This window comes from Rattus norvegicus, chromosome 10, assembly GCF_036323735.1.
Source record: "Rattus norvegicus strain BN/NHsdMcwi chromosome 10, GRCr8, whole genome shotgun sequence".
In the NCBI taxonomy this organism is placed as follows: domain Eukaryota; kingdom Metazoa; phylum Chordata; class Mammalia; order Rodentia; family Muridae; genus Rattus; species Rattus norvegicus.
In genome coordinates, this window is record NC_086028.1 from 27297737 (window position 1) to 27305217 (window position 7481).

Below are 7481 nucleotides of genomic sequence, written 5' to 3' on the forward strand. Positions count from 1 at the left end.
GGATGGTGATTTCCACAGAAGTTCTCTTATTGTTGAGAATAGTTTTCACTATCCTGGGTGTTTTGTTGTTCCCAATGAATTTGAAAATTGCCCTTTCCATTTTTGTGAAGAACCGAGTTGGAATTTTGATGAGGATAGCATTCATGCCAATGTAATGGAATGTCTCAGCCACCTGACCTGAAGCAAGAACAATAGGTCAGCAGCAGTTTCCAGACTTCAACTACTTCCTCAGTGACAGTCCCCAGCAAGTTTCCATCCCCCACACTCTGGTAATGGAGTATCAGTAGGGAGGAATCCATTAGATTAACAGAGAGCTCATTTACCCTGGAATACCACAATGTGCTTTAAATCAGGCCTGTAAACTCACTTGGGTGCCTCTCTATCTTGGTATTGGGGAGACCCCAGCATGCTGGACTTCCGCAGAATAAAACAGTCTTTGAGTCTGGGGTGTCTGGCCCCATACAAACTATGGTGGGAGTCAGTTAAATGGGCAAAGAGTACTTTCCCTTCCATGTTTCATAGCAAAGCTTAGCAGAACTCAGCACTCACCCAAGTTGTTCCCATAATTGCCATACTGTAATTACCTCCTTACTTCTTTCCTCTTTTTTTTTTTTTTTTTTTACTTTTCTTTCCCTGAGACTGACTTTGAAAAAACATTAACTACATATTTTTTTTTAATTCACAATACCCCTGGTATATGATGATTATCCTGTATGGGTGAATAAAGTTTATGTTTTAGATTAAAAACAGGAAATATGTTAATAATAAAAGTAAATCCATAAAGCAATATATGCATTATGTACTGAATTAGAAGTAAATTAATATATGAGACTGCTTGAAAGCCACAATTATGTACTTAGAAAGTCTGCGAATGTTTCTCACACCATTGAGTATGTGAGCAGTCTATAAAAATTATGACCACAGCCAGGTGGAAGTGACACACGCCTTTAATTCCAGCGCTTGGGAGGCAAGGCAGTTGGATCTCTGAGTTTGAGTCCAGTCTGGTCTATGGGACTGAGTTCCAGGACATCCAGAGTTAAACGGAGAAACCCTGTCTTAAAAAAAAAAAAAATAAACAAATAAAAAATGATGACCTCTGCTCCCAGACCCGGTGAGAGAGAGACCCAACCGCCTGGTCAGGTGGGCACTCCTGAGGCTGCAGAGCGGAAGAGACCACCAACACTGCTCACCCCTGCCCACATCCCTGGCCCAAGAGGAAACTGTATAAGGCCTCTGGGCTCCCGTGGGGGAGGGCCCAGGAGCGGCAGGACCCCTGCCTGAGACACCTCCGGAACCTGAAAGAAACAGACCGGATAAACAGTTCTCTGCACCCAAATCCCGTGGGAGGGAGAGCTAAACCTTCAGAGAGGCAGACAAGCCTGGGAAACCAGAAGAGACTGCTCCCTGCACACACATCTCGGACGCCAGAGGAAAAAGCCAAAGACCATCTGGAACCCTGCCTGGTGCACTGAAGCTCCCAGAAGGGGCGGCACAGGTCTTCCTGGTTGCTGCCGCTGCAGAGAGCCCATGGGCAGCACCCCACGAGCGAACTTGAGCCTCAGGACCACAGGTAAGACCAAATTTTCTGCTGCAAGAAAGCTGCCTGGTGAACTCAAGACACAGGCCCACAGGAACAGCTGAAGACCTGTAGAGAGGAAAAACTACACGCCCGAAAGCAGAACACTCTGACCCCATAACTGACTGAAAGAGAGGAAAACAGGTCTATAGCACTCCTGACACACAGGCTTATAGGACAGTCTAGCCACTGTCAGAAATAGCAGAACAAAGTAACACTAGAGATAATCTGATGGCGAGAGGCAAGCGCAGGAACCAAGCAACAGAAACCAAGACTACATGCCATCATCGGAGCCCAATTCTCCCACCAAAACAAACATGGAATATCCAAACACAGCAGAAAAGCAAGATCTAGTTTCAAAATCATATTTGATCATGATGCTGGAGGACTTCAAGAAAGACATGAACACACTTAGGGAAACACAAGAAAACATTAATAAACAAGTAGAAGCCTACAGAGAGGAATCACAAAAATCCCTGAAAGAATTCCAGGAAAACACAATCAAACAGTTGAAGGAATTAAAAATGGAAATAGAAGCAATCAAGAAAGAACACATGGAAATAACCCTGGATATAGAAAACCAAAAGAAGAGACAAGGAGCTGTAGATACAAACTTCACCAACAGAATACAAGAGATGGAAGAGAGAATCTCAGGAGCAGAAGATTCCATAGAAATCATTGACTCAACTGTCAAAGATAATGTAAAGCGGAAAAAACTACTGGTCCAAAACATACAGGAAATCCAGGACTCAATGAGAAGATCAAACCTAAGGATAATAGGTATAGAAGAGAGTGAAGACTCCCAGCTCAAAGGACCAGTAAATATCTTCAACAAAATCATAAAAGAAAACTTCCCTAACCTAAAAAAAGAGATACCCATAGACATACAAGAAGCCTACAGAACTCCAAATAGATTGGACCAGAAAAGAAACACCTCCCGTCACATAATTGTCAAAACACCAAACGCACAAAATAAAGAGAGAATATTAAAAGCAGTAAGGGAAAAAGGTCAAGTAACATATAAAGGGAGACCTATCAGAATCACACCAGACTTCTCGCCAGAAACTATGAAGGCCAGAAGATCCTGGACTGATGTCATACAGACCCTAAGAGAACACAAATGCCAGCCCAGGTTACTGTATCCAGCAAAACTCTCAATTAACATTGATGGAGAAACCAAGATATTCCATGACAAAACCAAATTTACACAATATCTTTCTACAAATCCAGCACTACAAAGGATAATAAATGGGAAAGCCCAACATAAGGAGGCAAGCTATACCCTAGAAGAAGCAAGAAACTAATCGTCTTGGCAACAAAACAAAGAGAATGAAAGCACACAACCATAACCTCACATCCAAATATGAATATAAAGGGAAGCAATAATCACTATTCCTTAATATCTCTCAATATCAATGGCCTCAACTCCCCAATAAAAAGACATAGATTAACAAACTGGATACGCAACGAGGACCCTGCATTTTGCTGCCTACAGGAAACACACCTCAGAGACAAAGACAGACACTACCTCAGAGTGAAAGGCTGGAAAACAACTTTCCAAGCAAATGGTCAGAAGAAGCAAGCTGGAGTAGCCATTCTAATATCAAATAAAATCAATTTCCAACTAAAAGTCATCAAAAAAGATAAGGAAGGACACTTCATATTCATCAAAGGAAAAATCCACCAAGATGAACTCTCAATCCTAAATATCTATGCCCCAAATACAAGGGCACCTACATACGTAAAAAAAACCTTACTAAAGCTCAAAACACACATTGCACCTCACACAATAATAGTGGGAGATTTCAACACACCACTCTCATCAATGGACAGATCATGGAAACAGAAATTAAACAGTGATGTCGACAGACTAAGAGAAGTCATGAGCCAAATGGACTTGACGGATATTTATAGAACATTCTATCCTAAAGCAAAAGGATATACCTTCTTCTCAGCTCCTCATGGTACTTTCTCCAAAATTGACCATATAATTGGTCAAAAAACGGGCCTCAACAGGTACAGAAAGATAGAAATAATCCCATGCGTGCTATCGGACCACCACGGCCTAAAACTGGTCTTCAATAACAATAAGGGAAGAATGCCCACATATACGTGGAAATTGAACAATGCTCTACTCAATGATAACCTGGTCAAGGAAGAAATAAAGAAAGAAATTAAAAACTTTTTAGAATTTAATGAAAATGAAGATACAACATACTCAAACTTATGGGACACAAAGAAAGCTGTGCTAAGAGGAAAACTCATAGCGCTGAGTGCCTGCAGAAAGAAACAGGAAAGAGCATATGTCAGCAGCTTGACAGCACACCTAAAAGCTCTAGAACAAAAAGAAGCAAATACACCCAGGAGGAGTAGAAGGCAGGAAATAATCAAACTCAGAGCTGAACTCAACCAAGCAGAAACAAAAAGGACCATAGAAAGAATCAACAGAACCAAAAGTTGGTTCTTTGAGAAAATCAACAAGATAGATAAACCCTTAGCCAGACTAACGAGAGGACACAGAGAGTGCGTCCAAATTAACAAAATCAGAAATGAAAAGGGAGACATAACTACAGATTCAGAGGAAATTCAAAAAATCATCAGATCTTACTATAAAAACCTATATTCAACAAAACTTGAAAATCTTCAGGAAATGGACAATTTCCTAGACAGATACCAGGTATCGAAGTTAAATCAGGAACAGATAAACCAGTTAAACAACCCCATAACTCCTAAGGAAATAGAAGCAGTCATTAAAGGTCTCCCAACCAAAAAGAGCCCAGGTCCAGACGGCTTTAGTGCAGAATTCTATCAAACCTTCATAGAAGACGTCATAGCAATATTATCCAAACTATTCCACAAAATTGAAACAGATGGAGCACTACCGAATCCCTTCTACGAAGCCACAATTACTCTTATACCTAAACCACACAAAGACACAACAAAGAAAGAGAACTTCAGACCAATTTCCCTTATGAATATCGACGCAAAAATACTCAATAAAATTCTGGCAAACCGAATTCAAGAGCACATCAAAACAATCATCCACCATGATCAAGTAGGCTTCATCCCAGGCATGCAGGGATGGTTTAATATACGGAAAACCATCAACGTGATCCATTATATAAACAAACTGAAAGAACAAAACCACATGATCATTTCATTAGATGCTGAGAAAGCATTTGACAAAATTCAACACCCCTTCATGATAAAAGTCCTGGAAAGAATAGGAATTCAAGGCCCATACCTAAACATAGTAAAAGCCATATACAGCAAACCAGTTGCTGACATTAAACTAAATGGAGAGAAACTTGAAGCAATCCCACTAAAATCAGGGACTAGACAAGGCTGCCCACTCTCTCCCTACTTATTCAATATAGTTCTTGAAGTTCTATCCAGAGCAATCAGACAACAAAAGGAGGTCAAAGGGATACAGATCGGAAAAGAAGAGGTCAAAATATCACTATTTGCAGATGACATGATAGTATATTTAAGTGATCCCAAAAGTTCCACCAGAGAACTACTAAAGCTGATAAACAACTTCAGCAATGTGGCTGGGTATAAAATTAACTCAAATAAATCAGTTGCCTTCCTCTATACAAAAGAGAAACAAGCCAAGAAAGAAATAGGGAAATGACACCCTTCATAATAGATCCAAATAATATAAAGTACCTCGGTGTGACTTTAACCAAGCAAGTAAAAGATCTGTACAATAAGAACTTCAAGACACTGAGGAAAGAAATTGAAGAAGACCTCAGAAGATGGAAAGATCTCCCATGCTCATGGATTGGCAGGATTAATATAGTAAAAATGGCCATTTTACCAAAAGCAATCTACAGATTCAATGCAATCCCCATCAAAATACCAATCCAATTCTTCAAAGAGCTAGACAGAACAATTTGCAAATTCATCTGGAATAACAAAAAACCCAGGATAGCTAAAGCTATCCTCAACAATAAAAGGACTTCAGGGGGAATCACTATCCCTGAACTCAAGCAGTATTACAGAGCAATAGTGATAAAAACTGCATGGTATTGGTACAGAGACAGACAGATAGACCAATGGAATAGAATTGAAGACCCAGAAATCAACCCACACACCTATGGTCACTTGATTTTTGACAAAGGAGCCAAAACCATCCAATGGAAAAAAGATAGCATTTTCAGCAAATGGTGCTGGTTCAACTGGAGGTCAACATGTAGAAGAATGCAGATCGATGCATGCTTATCACCCTGTACAAAGCTTAAGTCCAAGTGGATCAAGGACCTCCACATCAAACCAGACACACTCAAACTAATAGAAGAAAAACTAGGGAAGCATCTGGAACACATGGGCACTGGAAAAAATTTCCTGAACAAAACACCAATGGCTTATGCTCTAAGATCAAGAATCGACAAATGGGATCTCATAAAACTGCAAAGCTTCTGTAAGGCAAAGGACACTGTGGTTAGGACAAAACGGCAACCAACAGATTGGGAAAAGATCTTTACCAATCCTACAACAGATAGAGGCCTTATATCCAAAATATACAAAGAACTCAAGAAGTTAGACCGCAGGGAAACAAATAACCCTATTAAAAAATGGGGTTCAGAGCTAAACAAAGAATTCACAGCTGAGGAATGCGGAATGGCTGAGAAACACCTAAAGAAATGTTCAACATCTTTAGTCATAAGGGAAATGTAAATCAAAACAACCCTGAGATTTCCCCTCACACCAGTGCGATTGGCTAAGATCAAAAACTCAGGTGACAGCAGATGCTGGCGAGGATGTGGAGAAAGAGGAACACTCCTCCATTGTTGGTGGGGTTGCAGACTGGTAAAACCATTCTGGAAATCAGTCTGGAGGTTCCTCAGAAAATTGGACATTGAACTGCCTGAGGATCCAGCTATACCTCTCTTGGGCATATACCCAAAAGATGCCTCAACATATAAAAGAGACACGTGCTCCACTATGTTCATCGCAGCCTTATTTATAATAGCCAGAAAATGGAAAGAACCCAGATGCCCTTCAACAGAGGAATGGATACAGAAAATGTGGTACATCTACACAATGGAATATTACTCAGCTATCAAAAACAACGAGTTTATGAAATTCGTAGGCAAATGGTTGGAACTGGAAAATATCATCCTGAGTGAGCTAACCCAATCACAGAAAGACATACATGGTATGCACTCATTGATAAGTGGCTATTAGCCCAAATGCTTGAATTACCCTAGATCCCTAGAACAAACGAAACTCAAGACGGATGATCAAAATGTGAATGCTTCACTCCTTCTTTAAATGAGGAAAAAGAATACCCTTGGCAGGGAAGGGAGAGGCAAAGATTAAAACAGAGACTGAAGGAACACCCATTCAGAGCCTGCCCCACATGTGGCCCATACATATACAGCCACCCAATTAGACAAGATGGATGAAGCAAAGAAGTGCAGACCGACAGGAGCCGGATGTAGATCGCTCCTGAGAGACACAGCCAGAATACAGCAAATACAGAGGCGAATGCCAGCAGCAAACCACTTAACTGAGAATAGGTCCCCTATTGAAGGAATCAGAGAAAGAACTGGAAGAGCTTGAAGGGGCTCGAGACCCCAAAAGTACAACAATGCCAAGCAACCAGAGCTTCCAGGGACTAAGCCACTACCTAAAGACTATACATGGACTGACCCTGGACTCTGACCCCATAGGTAGCAATGAATATCCTAGTAAGAGCACCAGTGGAAGGGGAAGCCCTGGGTCCTGCTAAGACTGAACCCCCAGTGAACTAGTCTATGGGGGGAGGGCGGCAATGGGGTAAGGTTGGGAGGGGAACACCCATAAGGAAGGGGAGGGGGGAGGGGGATGTTTGCCCGGAAACCGGGAAAGGGAATAACACTCGAAATGTATATAAGAAATACTCAAGTTAATAAAAAAA